We start from the raw sequence: 14,813 nt of genomic DNA, 5'->3' as shown, positions 1-14,813 counted from the left end.
AAGTGACTTGCCCCCAAAGTCACACAGCTGACAAGTGGCAGAGGCAGCATTAGAACCCATGACCTCTGGACTCCCAAGCCCGTGTTCTTTCCACTAAGCCATACTTAAGTGCTGCCACAATCCTCTGCTGCAGGTGAAAACCTGACGTATTTTCAATATGGCAACTGCATATGAACAGGGTCCCAGGGATGAGCACTGCTATGAAGAGGCAGCGACTGGGTGAGAGGGGTTCTGAGGGCTGGTGCAAACGTTACAGGGTCTGAGTACATCTCTTGTATCAGACATAGTATACATGAGCAATTACATTGTGTACATCATGCCCTTTTCAGCCATAAAAGCACTCATAGGTGAAATTCACCATCAGTTATATCTTTTTTGACTATGAAGGACAACTATGAATTCCATCATTAGGAGCAGCCTGTGACTTTGGCCTTCCACTCCCAGTATAGCTTAACTTTCCCTGCCAGGGCTGCCTGCAGTCTGGAGTTGGTAATATGACATTAGCTGCAGCTGTGTGCTTGGTGTAGAGAGGGCCTAATTGATCAATCAATCTCTGGAATTTATTGGGTTCTAACACTCCGCAGAGCACTGTATAAAATGTTTGGATCTAGGTGGAGTGTCTCATACCTTGTCAATACGGTTGAGTGACAGTCTCGTAAATTAGGGAGGGAACTTGGTGGGTGAGGGGAAGGAGATGAAAACATGCAGCGGGAAAGGAGCTGTAGAGACCCATTCCACTCCAGAGTACTCCACTCCATTTGCTGGGAGATGTTAGAACCCACACCTGTTAAGGGCCCGGATCCTCAGCTGTTGTAGCTGCAGAAATGTTTGGATCTTTTCACCCATGGTGGCAGCGAAGTGCTGAAGAAATTACAGGCTGATGTGTATCTGTCGGACACCATGTCCCAGGAGGTGATGCTACTCCAACCCCTGCTGGGAAACTCCCTCAGCCACAGGGATGGAGCAGTACCTAGATTTCCGAATTTCCCCATTACATGGCCCCTGAGTCCTGTTAGCCCAGTCTCTCTCCCAGGGCTCTGAGGAGCAACCCACTTATGCCTTGTGGACCATTCACCCTCTCTTTGTCTTTTAGAGCAAATTGGTCTGCTGGTCCAAGTCCAGGACCATGTCAAACCCTTACCCAGCACTGGCAGCCTCCAATGATGTGGGCAGAGTGACTGAAGAAAGTAATTTCTCCTCAGTGGTCTACTGACTAAATGAAAAAACTAACAAGCAATCAATGAATCACTCAAGCAAGGGAGTTTATTAAGCTCTTACTATGTGCAGAGAACTGAATTAAGTGCTGAAGAGCATACAGCAGAAAAATAGGTAGACATGATCCCTGCCATCAAGGAGTTTATAATCTAGCAAGGGAAACAAACACTGAAATAAATTACAGCTAGTGGAAACTATAGAGGATGGGAATACGTGTCTAAATGCTATAGGTATGAGAATAAGGTTTGTATCAGAAAGCTTAGAGGATATAGATGAAAGTGCCTTGATGATACAGAAGCAGGGAAAATAGGGTGAGGATATGAGATATTAGTCAGGAAAGGCTTCCTAGGTGACACATGATTTTAGTAGAGCTTTGAAGGTGGAGAGAGTGATGGCTTGTTGGACATGAAGGAGAAAGGAACTCCAGGTAGGAAAGAGAATGTGAGCAATGGGAGAGTGAGGCCCAGTGAGTAGGTAGGTTTTACAGGAGTGAAGTGTGTGAAGTGGTGTGTAGTAGGAGAGAGGAGCACGGATAAGTAGCAACATGGCCTAGTGGAAGAAGCATAGGCCTGGGAGTCCGAGGACCTGTGTGCTAATCCTGGCTCTGCCAAATGATTGCTGCGTGACCTTAGGCAAGTCATAACTTTCCTGAACTGAATTTCCTCAACTCTAAAATGGGGATGAAATATCTGTTCTCCCTCCTATTTACACTGTGAGCCCCATATGGGACAGGGACTTTGTCTTAAATAATTAACCTGTACCAACCCCAGGGCTTAGAACAATGTTTGATAGTAAGCACTTAAAAAATACCATAAAATAAATGGAAAGGGCAGGGGGAGAGAGCTGATTGAGGACCATAATTTTTTTTTAAATTTTGTTTTGTTTTGATTTTTTTTTGCCCTGAGCAGAGTATGACCAAATTATTATGTAAGGTGTCAGATCTCACTAGTTCATGACTCATGTCATCATGAGTTGGCTGTGGGAGGGGACTAGTCATCAGTAAGAGGCCTGGAAAGGAGAAGGGAGGCCTGATTAAAATTACATAGTTTAAATATTCCGAGCTGCAACTTGACAACTAGGAGAAGCTCAGGTTAGATTCTAAAAAGGAAGATATTACAGCTTCTATGGTAGCTGCTACTACTGCTGCAGCTATGCCTTATGGCTCTTCTATCTCACTCTGTATCCTTTCACCCCACAGCATATGTATATGTTTACATATACAGTATAGCCTAATATAGAAGCAGCATGGTCTAGTGGATAGAGCATGAGCTTGTATGTCAGAAGGACTTGGATTTTAATCCTGGCTCTGCCACTTGTCTGCTGTGTGACCTTGGACAAGTCATTGACATTATCTGTGCCTCAGTTACCTCATCTGTAAAATGGGGATTAAGACTGTGAGTCCATGTGGGACATGGACTGTGTCCAACCTGATCAGCCTGTATCTACCCTAGTGCTTTGTACAGTGTCTGTAACATACTAGGTGCTTAACAAATACCATTAAGAAATATAATGTAAGGAATGTAAGCTCATTGTTGGAAGCGAATGGTTTGAGCAACTCTGTTGTACTCTGCCAAGCACTTAGTATAGTGCTCTGCACACAGTAAGTTCTTAATAAACATCATTGATCAATTAATACTATTTCTGCAGTTTGTTTTTTATTGAGAAATCATTCCAAGATCTATGGAAGAAGATGGATTTTACTGTAGCAATATTATGTCTATCAGTCATATTTATTGAGTGCTTACTATGTGCAGAGCCTTCCACTAAGGACTTGGGAAAGTACAGTATAACAATATAGCAGAGTTTGTAGACACGTTCCCTGCCCCAAACAAGCTTACAGTCTAGAGGGAAAGACAGAAATTAATATACCTAAAAATAAATTACAGATATGTATGTAAATGCAGTGGGACTGAGGGAGAGGTGAATAAAGGAAGCAAATCCAAGTGCAAGGGTGATGTAGAAGAGATTGGGAGAAGAAGAAATGAGGGCTAGGTCAGGGAAGGTCTCTTGGAAGAGATGAACCCTTAATAAGACTTTGAAGTGGGAAGAGTAATTGTCAGATATGAAGTGAAAGGATATTTCAGGCCAGAGGCAGGATGTGGGCAAGAGGTCAGTGGTTAGATTAGGTCAAGGTACAATGAGTAGATTGATATTAGAGGAGTGAAGTGTGTGGTTTGGGTTTTAGTTAGGAGAGCAGTGAGGTCAGGTAGTTGGGGACTAGGTGACTGAATGCTTTAAAGCTGATGGTAAGGAGTTTCTGTTTGATGCGGAGGTGGATGGGTTAACCACTGTACGTTCTTGAGAAATGTGGAAAGATGGACTGAATGTATTGGTAGAAAAATGATTCAGGAAGCTGAGTGAAGTATGGACTAGAGTGGGGAGAGACAGGAGGCAGGAAAGTCAGCAAGGAAACTAATATAGTAATCAAGGTGGGATAGGATAAATGCTTGGAATGAAGATAAGTGAATTAGAGGTTCAGTTCTTTACTTGGAAAAAGTAAAGGTTCAGTACTTTACTTTTTCCAAGTCCTCCATCTTTAAGTATTAAATCATCTTCTTTTTTACCTCTTCCTTCCTCCTGTAACTCTTCCTGCAGAGCAGGTGGTAATGTTATTTGATAGTCAGAAAATGGCGCTGCAGATAGTGGGACTGTATCTGTAAATGTGTGCCATTGACATAATATCCTGCACACTTGCATGCAGTGCCTGTAAAAATGTAGCCTGGCACCCCTTCTGGCTTTTTGGCACTAGGCATGAGCACTGCTCTGACATCAAGCATGCTGGTGAATCGTACTGCTCTCCCTCAGCAGGAGAGTACACTGGGGTTACCTCCATTTTCAGAACCCCAGTTTAAAGTTGGGAGGAGAAGATAAAAGCATATCCTACCAACATCTGGCTCCATGCTTAAGCTGTCTCCATAGCAATGGAGTTGTGTGACTTGCCTGTGTCTCAATGTCCTCATCTGTAAAATGGGAATTCAATATCCGTACTCTCCCATACCTAGAGAACCCTATGTGGGACCGGGACTGTATCCATTTTGATTATTTTATTTCATCTGAGTGCTTAGTGTTGTACTTAGCATATAGTAAATCTTAACTAACACCACCTTTACGGCTAGCTCTGTGAGTAGAGCATGAAATTCTTAATTTAAGGCTCGTGGACTCTTGCCCCATATTGGTGCTTACATTAGAGAAGCAGCATGGCCTAGTGGAAAGAGCATGGGTCTAGAAGTAAGAGTACCTGGGTTCTAATCTCAGCTCTGCCACTTGTTTCCTGAATAACCTTGCGCAAGTCACTTAACTTTTCAGTGACTCAGTTCCCTGATCAGCAAAATGGGGATCAGCAAAATGGGGATTTAATAATAATGTTGGTATTTGTTAAGCGCTTACTATGTGCCGAGCACTGTTCTAAGCGTTGGGGTAGACACAGGGGAATCAGGTTGTCCCACGTGGGGCTCACAGTCTTAGTCCCCATTTTACAGATGAGGGAACTGAGGCACAGAGAAGTTAAGTGACTTGCCCACAGTCACACAGCCAAGTGGCAGAGCTGGGATTCGAACTCATGAGCCCCGACTCCAAAGCCCGTGCTCTTTCCACTGAGCCACACTGCTTCCTGGATTTAATAGCTATTCTCCCTCCTACTAAGATTGTAAGCCACATGTGGGCCCTGATATCTTTGTATCAATGCCAGGGCTTAGTATGATGCTTGGCACATAGGAAGCACTTAACAAACACCACAAATACTATTATAATTATTAGTACTGGTGAAGGTTAGCTCTGAGCCAGCCACACTACGTGACCTGGTTCTTCTATGTCCTGTGAGTTGGCTGGCACATATCTGAAATACTCAGAGGCAGCTAATGTTAAAAAATTGAATAAAATCAATGATAACAGTGAATCTTTTACACTAAATGAGTTTTATACCATATTTTTATATTGAGAATGATTGGCACCAATGATTAATTTCCTAGAATAACTTGAAAATAATGCCCTAATGCAGCATTCAATTGATTATACCATCAAAATGTACTAAAAGGCATCAAAGGGAATATCCTTTGAAGTCACTAGAACAGGTGTCTGTGCTGCTGTTCTGAAAACAGTAACCCACATGAAACCAGTCCTAAGAGCCATATAGACTTTCCAAACTTTCCTTTGTTTGGAAAGTCTTTCTTCAAAATGTATATGTTCACTTAACAGAGACCTTATTTATAAGTATGTCTTCCTGGGTGAATCAATCAGTGATATTTACTGAGCACTTACTGTGTGCTGAGAACTTAGGAGAGTACAACACAACGATGTAGCAGACATATTCCCCGCCAAGAAAGAGCTTACAGGGAGTCTTTATTAGACCTATTTTATAACTCCATGCCTGTCCCAAATGCAGATGATGATAAATAAAATATTGGGCTACATACAGATATGAATAAGCATGTTTTAACCAAATGGGTAGACTATCTATTGGACCCTTCACCTCAAAATCAAAATTTGGATAGTGTTCATTTTCATTTAATTCATATACTAAGCAAGTTTGTCTTGGCATAGCTACATATGGCAACAGGTAGACATGATATCTAAAGAGATAATCAACAAAACAATCCTATTTTCTGAGAGAGGTCTGTATGCTGACCACTGTAAAAATGATTTAGGAGAGTGCACCATAAGCAAAAGTTCCACAGACTTACAATCTTATGTGCAGTATAGACATTTGCAATATTTGTAAATGTTGGGAAGGAATAAAATTTCTAAAATATAATTTCTGCCATACAGTTATCATATACTAAAATAATAAAAGAGAAAAGGTAGAGTAAAAATCAACTATTTAAAAATTTTTAATTTTAAAACAGTTTATATACAAATTCAAAATAAATAAAACTTGTGAAGTATCTTCAGTTTATTTTTTAATCCCAAAAGGCTGCACTCTAATGATAGGTAAATAATTAAAAATGAAATGTCATTTTCAGGTCCATAGTTCCTACATAAAGAATCAAAATGGTGTCAGAAAGAGGTTTACTTAGCTCCTAGGGCATGACCTATTTTTTTTTCTTTTATGGCAGATGAGTGAATGATCCAGAATCTACACTTCTTTTAATGCTTTGTGCCTTTATGGTCCTGTTATTCTTTAAAACAACAGCTTCAAGTCTTGGAAGTAATTATTTTGCACCAACTTCAGACTAATTTAACCTCTAAAAATATGCAGAACCCTCCAGGAAAGAACTTAATTGCAAGGGAAGATGTGGATTTTTTTTCTTAATTGTTCTTTCTTTTTTATTATCTCACCTTAGCTCATGCTACACCCTTCCCCATGCTGACTTTCTGGATCAGAAAAGAAGGCTTAAACATGCTTTAAAGGCTAAATAATGTAGGATGCTGTTGATTTAATAGTGGGGATATCAGAATGTTTAGAATTATACCTAACTTCATTTATTTTTCCACGTAAAGTGTAAGGATTTAGATTCCTTTAAAAAGAAGTTAACTTGCCCTGTTAATTAGGAGTTTAATTTTGTAATTCTTTCCATTTGTAGTAAATAGAAATCATCTCTCACTGTTTAACAACAATTGAAGAGACTTTTGAAAAAATTGTTTTTAAGAAAGTTACAGATAATTTGTCTGATGGGCTTTTAACCCAATGAACAAGAAAAGCAAGTAGTGTACAAAAGCATCTTAAATGTGTAAATTTCATATCCTCAAATTTCTTGCCAACATTTTACCAAAATCCTTCGAGTTTGGTCATCATAATTTTGACAGAATATTTAAATATAAAAACCTTCACAGGGGTGCAATCTGGGCACACAGATCATAAGATTCATGACCTAACAGAAATGATGATAATGGAAGCTCCCAACAGCATCAACAGATGAACCTTGAGACTGAGACTTCAAGTCAGTCGATCAGTCAGGGATATTTCCTGAGTGCTTCCTGTGTGCAGATCACTATACTAAGCTTTTTGGATAGTACCATACAATACAGTTGGTAGATGCAATCCCTCCTCACAAGGGGACACTGCGTGGCCTAGGGAAAAGCGGGGGCCTGGGAGTCAAAAGACTTGGGTACTCATCCCATCTCTGCCAATTGCTTGCTGTGTTACCTCGAGCAAGTCTCTTAACATCTTTGCCTCACTTTCCTCAACCATTAACTGTAGATTCAATACCTACTAAACTGAGCCCCAAGTGGAATAGGGACTGCATCCAATCTAATTAATTACCTAATTACCTGCCCCAGTGCTTAGAACTAGATTCGTCCTTTCCTCTCCATCCAAACGGCTATTGTGCTGGTACAAGCTCTCATAATATCCCAGCTGGACTATTATTTCAGCCTTCTCTCTGATCTCCCTTCCTCCTGTCTCTTCCCACTCCAGTCTATTCTTCATTCCACTGCCCGGATCATCTTCCTACAGAAACGCTCTGGGCGAGTCACTCCCCTCCTTAAAAACCTCCAGTGCCTATCAACCTCCTATCAACCTCCTCACAAAACAAAAACTCCTCACTCTTGGCTTCAAAGCTCTCCATCACCTCGTCCCCTCCTACCTCATTTCCCTTCTCTCTTTCTACTGCCCACCCCACATGCTCCGATCCTCTGCCTCTCACCTCCTCACTGTCCCCTCTTCACGCCTATACCGCCATTGACCTCTGGCTCACATCCTACTGCTCTCCTGGAATGCCCTCCCTCCTCATGTCCGCCAAACCAACTTTCTTCCCCTCTTCAAAGCCCTACTGAGAGCTCACCTCCTCCAAGAAGCCTTCCCAGACTGGGCTTATTTGTATATATTATTTATTACCCTATTTATTTTGTTAATGAGGTGTCTATCCCCTTGATTCTATTTATCATGATAATGTGGTCTTGTTTTTGTTTCGCTCTGTTTTACTCTGCCATCTGTCTCTCCCCCGATTAGATTGTGAGCCCATCACTGGGCAGGGATTGTCTCTATCTGTTAACAAATTGTACATTCCAAGTGCTTAGTACAGTGCTCTGCATATAGTAAGTGCTCAATAAATATTACTGAATGAATGAATGAATAGTATTTGACATATAGTAACTACTTAAATACCATAAAAAAGGAGCTTTCAATTAATCAGTGGTAGTTATTGCATGCTTTCTGTGTGTATAGCCTCATACTCAGAACTTATAAGAGAACACCACAAAAGAAATGGTAGTCTCTGACAATGTATTCTCAGCTCTCCAAATAGCAGAGGTTCAGAAATGCCACTGTAAACTCATTTTCCTCACATATTCCACCCACATAAAGTATAGCTTCAGTACTTGGAGACTGAATATGTTCCAAGATGTCATCATTTGTAATCTGTTTTACCATTTGATCCTGATTTGACCTGATGCTGGTGGAAGTGCTCAAGAAGGCAGACATAGTGCCGGTGTATGAGGATCTGATATTACAGCTGTAGAGAAGACTGGAAATGGCACATCTCTGAAGATCTTCAGTTTGGTCTGGAGCCTGATGCCGCTACACTAGGTTGTGCTGCTGGAGAGTAGGGGTGTGTCTCCTGGCTATAAGAATAGCAGATAGTAGAGATTGGGGTTAGGGCTGTTGTTGCTGTTCCTGACACAGCAACGAGTGAAGGCCAAGCCAACAGCAGATAGGTGAAGCAGCTACCAAGCAATCCGTGAATGACAAGAGATGACTGTAAACAACAATTTAAAATGGCTTACCTAGCAGACAAGTTGTAGCAACAGGGTCATTATTTACATTGGTTATGCCAGCAACAGAAAACAACAGATGCACCTCTGTAGCAGTAACATTCTTGCTTATAACACTTTCTACTGATGAATTTGCAGTGTTTCCAACTAATATATTTCCTCACATATTTTTATATATTCACAGGAGAGTTGCACTTCAGATTATTTCTTGGAGCAGAAGGTGGTCTTGTTTCACCTGGAATTTCTGCAAACAACTGCTAGAAATTAAATTCAACGTTTATTTTTATCTCAGAGGAATATGTTCATTTCTTATTTCTTAATACACTCCCACAAACATTAGCAATGTTACTTTAAAAATTAGAGTTAAATTTATTCACCAATTAAGACATTTCAGGGAATGGGTAGGTACTTGTTGACCCTGTACCTGAATTTGTTGTTCCACAAATCCTACACTTCCAGGCAAGGAACTCTGTTCTAAGAGCAGATGTAATCTGAGCAGACATATTCAACCTTTTCAAATATACAACATTTCATGAAGTTTTACTTGTCTTGGTTTTAAAAGACATTAAGGTCTGAGGTGATAACGAAATATAATTTTGTAAAGATGGCAGGTCTGTGTTTTGGTGCCAGCCTATTACTAAAAACACCAATAAATGAATTGCAAAACCCTTCAGAGGTTCTATTAGTCAGGCATGAAGTATCAGTTGTGAAATTAGGCTCCTGATTTACATTTTTATGCTAGCAATAGACTAGCTTTTATCTCAGCACTAGGATATAACTCAGTATACCTATTCTATACTAGTATATACCTACTCCTTTTGTATTTGTTCTCTCCCAATCATATATTACAGTGCTCTGCAAATAATCGTAATAATTGTGACGGTTTTTAAGTGCTTACTATGTGTTGAGCATTGTTCTAAGTGCTGGGGTAGATAAAGGTAATCAGGTTGTCCCACATGGGGCTCACCATGTTAATCCCCATTTTACAAATGAGGTAACTGAAGCACAGAGAAGTCAAGTGACTTGCCCAAAGTCACATACCTGATCAGTGGTGGAGGGGGGATTAGAACCCATGACCTCTGACTCCCAAGCATGTGCTCATCCCACTAAGCCACATTGCTTCTAATTACCTTTGGTTGATTGCTTGTATATAGGCAACACTGGGCTTTATAGGTATGGAAAAATTGTCATTGCTACCAAGAGTTTTAGCTTTCATGAAAAATACTACTATGGTAAATGAGAGTCATAGATACCCATTTCTCAGCATGAGGGGAGTGATCACCCCAACAGCTGTTTGAGCTAGAGTCCTGCCCCTATTCATCCCAGGTAACTATCATGTTGGAAACCATCTTAAATTTCAGAGTGTCTCTCTATCACTCCTAATGCATGTAAAAAGACAAAGCCTTTGTTTTGTATGGTATTAAAAGACAGGAAGAATAGGGATGGCCTTATCATAGGGTAGGCTGTAATAATTACTCAGACTCTAAACAGTGTGAGAGCCAGGCATATGTAATAATAATTATAGTATTTAAGTGCTTACTACATGTCAAGCACTGTTCTAAGCCCTGGGGTAGATACAAGTTAATCAGGTTGTCCAATGTGGGGCTCATAGTCTTAATCCCCATTTTACAGATGAGTAACTGAGTCACAGAGAGATTAAGTGGCTTGTCCCAGGTCACACAGCAGACAAGTGGCGGGGCCGGGATTAGCTGGGATTAGAACCCAAATCCTCTGACTTCCAAGCCCTTGCTCTTGCCACTAGGCCATGCTGCTTCTGAACCAGATATGTCAGTCACCACTACTACTTTTCTCAGCAGTGGGATCAGATAGTGAACTACTCATCTTTCCACTTAAACTTCACCTCCCTACCCTAATTTTTCCATTACTTCCATTCTCCCTGTCTTTCAAGACCATAACCTTGCCAATATCCTCAGCAAATCTCTCTCATTCAACCTGCATATTCAGTATTATTATTATTATTATGATTATTAATAAATCCTATAGGTTCTTCTTTCACAAGATCTCTAGAATCCATCTCTTCCTCTCCATCTATACCATACTGACTCACGATGCTACCATGTTGATCCTAGCACTTATCATATCCCACCTCCACTACTGCATCAGCCTCCTCACTGACCTCCTCCTTAAGGTTCTCCCTTTTACAGTCCACTTTTCAATCTACTGTCCTGATCAATTTTCTAAATAAAAATATTTTGTACATGTTTCTCGACTCCTCAAGAATCTCCAGTGGTTGTCCATTCATCTTGTTTTGTTTTGTTTTGTTGTCTGTCTCCCCCTTTCTAGACTGTGAGTCTGTTGTTGGGTAGGGATTGTCTCTATCCATCATTGTATTGCACTTTCCAAGTGCTTATACAGTGCTTTGCACACAGTAAGTGCTTAATAAATGTGATTGAATGAGTGAATAAATATGATTAAATGAATGAGTCTTCACATTAAACAGAATTTCCTTACTATAGGATTGAAAGTATTCAATCTACTCAATCAGTTCTCCCCTTCCAACCTTCCAACACTGATTCCTATTACAACTCAGTCTGCATGTTCGTTCCTCTAACTCCAGCCTACTCACTGTGTCTCAGTCTCATCTCTCTTGCCACTGACCCCTGCTTATGTCCTCTGGCCTGGAACTTCTTCCTCCTTGTTATTATTCAACATTACAGCAACACTACAAATTTCCTGTCCATAGCGAGTTTACAGTCTAGAAGGGGAAACCAACATTAATATAGACAAATAAATTACAGATATGTACATAAATGCTGTGGGTTGGGAATCTGACCAATCACCATTCTTCCCATCTTCAGAACCTTACTGAAATCACATCTATGCCAATAAGTTTTCCCTTGCTAAACTCTCATTTCCTCACCCTATTCTTCTTCTCTACTGCACTCTATATCCCTTATCTAGTGAACTTGGTATCCCTTAAGCATGTTTATATACTACCCTCAGCCCCAGAGGTCTTATATACTTATACTTTATAACTTTATCTGTAATTTATTTAAATGTCTTTCTTCCCCACCTGACAATAAGTTATTTGAGGGCAGGTAACTCTGCTAAATGAAGCTTGGTTCAGTGAACCCCCTCAAATTGTTGTTTGAGAACTGATTGGAACTTAAAATACTACATTAGAGGGTTGGTTCTCAGTATACTTGGATACATTAATAGCTTATCTAAGATTCCAAAGTAAAGCTGTTGAAGACTCTAAAAATACAAAAGCAAAAGACAGCTATACTAAACTGATTTAAAAGGAAAACAACACAGCTGGATTATTCACCAAAGAAATATCCTTCTAATATTCAAAACTGCATGTAGTTTTCATTAACATGCATTTGGGTATCATAGGAAATCTTTCTTTTAAAGACCAAAATAGTAACCTAAGGGAGTGAACAATTTTATATTAAAATGAAGGGATATTTACATTTAATTGCCTTAAGAAGAGAATGCTTATGCTCCACCATAGGTTGTGAGCAATAAGCAAACTTTATCCCTCAAGGCCAGACAGATGCAAAGATCTGCAACATCTTCTGAAGAGGAGATTAGTGAAACATATGCCAATTACAATAAAGATTTGCATTGAGGAAAATGATGAGATAAAATAACTGTGAAACATCAAAAGTTTCCTGAAAAATAGCCTCTGGCCTCTATACTAAGAATCTAGTAGATCAAGAGCATTGAGCATGAGCCAATGTCACAAGCTAGGATTTAACTTTATTATTAAAGCAGAGAGCACTAAAATGTGAGAAAACCAGCTGAGTTAATGCATGTCTTTAGTGTGACTTGACTCTTTAAATATTATTTTTAGTTCTCTGAACTTAGTTTCAATTTCATTAGTGTAGAAAACAAGGACATGTTTCGATTTTCACAGCACTCTGAACACTTCAACAGAATGAATGAGTCATTCTCAGCATGAAGGAGACATTCTGAAAGGGCAAAAGCAAGAATATCCTAGGAACTGTCTTCTTGTGTTTCTGCAGAGTTGGACACCAAAAAAAAAAAAAAATGTGTTCTGAACTGAGTGGAGAAAATGCCATTTTTCTAAGAGAATAAAGAAAAGCAATGCTATTTTGACTTGCTTACCTGAAACTTTTAAGGACATTAGGAATAGAATTAATAGTATGCATTGATTCATTGAATTGTACTTTCCAAGCACTTAGAAGAGTGCTCTGCATATAGTAAGCACTCAATAAATACAATTGAATTAATGGATGAATCTCTCTTCATAAGAGGCAGACAAATTTCAGTGTCATTAGAAAGTTGGTAAATCAAAATCAGACCTTGGGTTGCAGCACCTCAAGACCAAAGTGTTTAGACGATAGAGAGACACAGAATAGTGTGGTGAAATGAAAGGATAATCAGGGAAGGCCTTTTTGAAAACATGTGATTTCAGTAGGACTTTGAAGATTGGTCTGTCATAGCTGAAGGAAGGCATTACATTTGAACCTGGATTTGCGCCCTTTATTCATCCCTTCCTCAGCCCCACAGTACTTATGTATCCATAATTCATGTATTTATATTAACGTATACATCATCCTGTAGATTGTAAACTCATTTGAGGCAGGGAATGTATCTACGAACTCTTTCTTTAAATTGTATTTGTTAAGTGCTTACTATGTATCAAACACTTTTCTAAGAACTAGGGTAGGTTCAATTTAGTTAGGTAGGACAATTTAATTAGGTCCCTGTCTTTCAATCTAAGTAGGAGGAAGAACAAGTGTTTAATCTCCATTTAATCCCCATGATGGGAAGGAGCATGACCAAGTGGATAGGGTAGTAGATAGAGCATGGGCCTGAGAGTCAGAATGTCATGGGTTTTAATCCCAGCTCTGCCACTTGCCTGCTTGTGTGGCCTTGGACAAGTCACTTCATTTCTCTGTGGCTGTTACCTCATCTGTAAAATGGGGACTAAGACTGTGAGCTCCATGTGGGACAAGAACTATGTTCAACCTGATTATTCATTAATTCATTTATTCAATTGTATTTGTTGAGCACCTACTGTGTGTGGAGCACTGTACTGAGCACTTGGGAGAGTACAATACAACAACAAAAAATGACATTCCCTGCCCACAACGAGTTTACAGCCTAGACGGGGGAGGACAGACATTAATACATAAAAATAAAAATAAAATGACAGAAATGTACATAAGTGCTGTGGGGCTGGGAGGGTGAAAGAGCAAGGGGAGCAAGTCAAGGCAGTGCAGAAAGGAATGGGAGATGAGGAAAAGTGGGGCTTTGTCTGGGAAGGTCTCTGTGGAGGAGATGTGACTTCAATAAGGCTTTGAGGTGGGGGGAGAGTAATTGTCAGATTTGAGGAGAGAGGGCATTCCAGGCCAGAGGCAAGACATGGGCAAGGGTTCATTGTCGAGAAAGGTGAGATTGAGGCACATCGAGAAGGTTAACAGGAGAGGAACAAAGTATGAGGGCTGGGTTGTAGAAGGAGAGAGAGAGGTGAGGTAGGAGGGGTCAAGGTGGTGGAGTGCTTTAAAGTCAATGGTGAAGAGTTTTTGTTTGATGTGGCGGTGGATGAGCAACTATTAGAATTTTTTGAGGAGTCGGGTGACATGTCTGGAATGTTTCTGTAGAAAAATGATCAGAGCAACAGAGTAGAGTATGGACTGGAGTGGGCAAAGACAGGAGCCTGGGTGTTCAACAAGGAGGCTGATGTAATCTAGGTAGGATTGGATGAATGACTGTATTAATGTGGTAGCTATTTGCATGGAAAGGAAAGGGCAGATTTTAGCAATGTTGTGAAGGTGAATTTAGTGATGGATTGAATATGTGGGTTGAGTGAATATAAGGAGTCAAGGATAACGCCAAGGTTATGGGCTTATGAGACAGGAAGGATGGTGGGGCAATCTACAGTGATGGGAAATTGAAGGAGAGGACAGGATTTGGGTGAGAAGATAAGGAGTTCTGTTTTGAACATGTTTAGGTTGAGG

At 40.2% G+C, this 14,813-nt stretch overlaps 1 long non-coding RNA gene across 1 annotated transcript in view; it reads left to right on the top strand.

Moving 5' to 3' along the window:
- Window positions 1–9,153, top strand: part of LOC103170380 — an 89,363-nt gene extending 80,210 nt beyond the window's left edge. The window contains exon 3 of the long non-coding RNA XR_003756939.1: window positions 9,047–9,153. This is a non-coding gene — a long non-coding RNA (uncharacterized LOC103170380). The remainder of the gene's footprint in view (window positions 1–9,046) is intronic.
- Window positions 9,154–14,813: the final 5,660 nt, after the last annotated feature.

Source organism: Ornithorhynchus anatinus, chromosome 2 (assembly GCF_004115215.2).
Source record: "Ornithorhynchus anatinus isolate Pmale09 chromosome 2, mOrnAna1.pri.v4, whole genome shotgun sequence".
Taxonomy (NCBI): domain Eukaryota; kingdom Metazoa; phylum Chordata; class Mammalia; order Monotremata; family Ornithorhynchidae; genus Ornithorhynchus; species Ornithorhynchus anatinus.
Note: the sequence above shows the minus strand (reverse complement) of the source record. Positions and strands in the feature narration are given on the sequence as shown.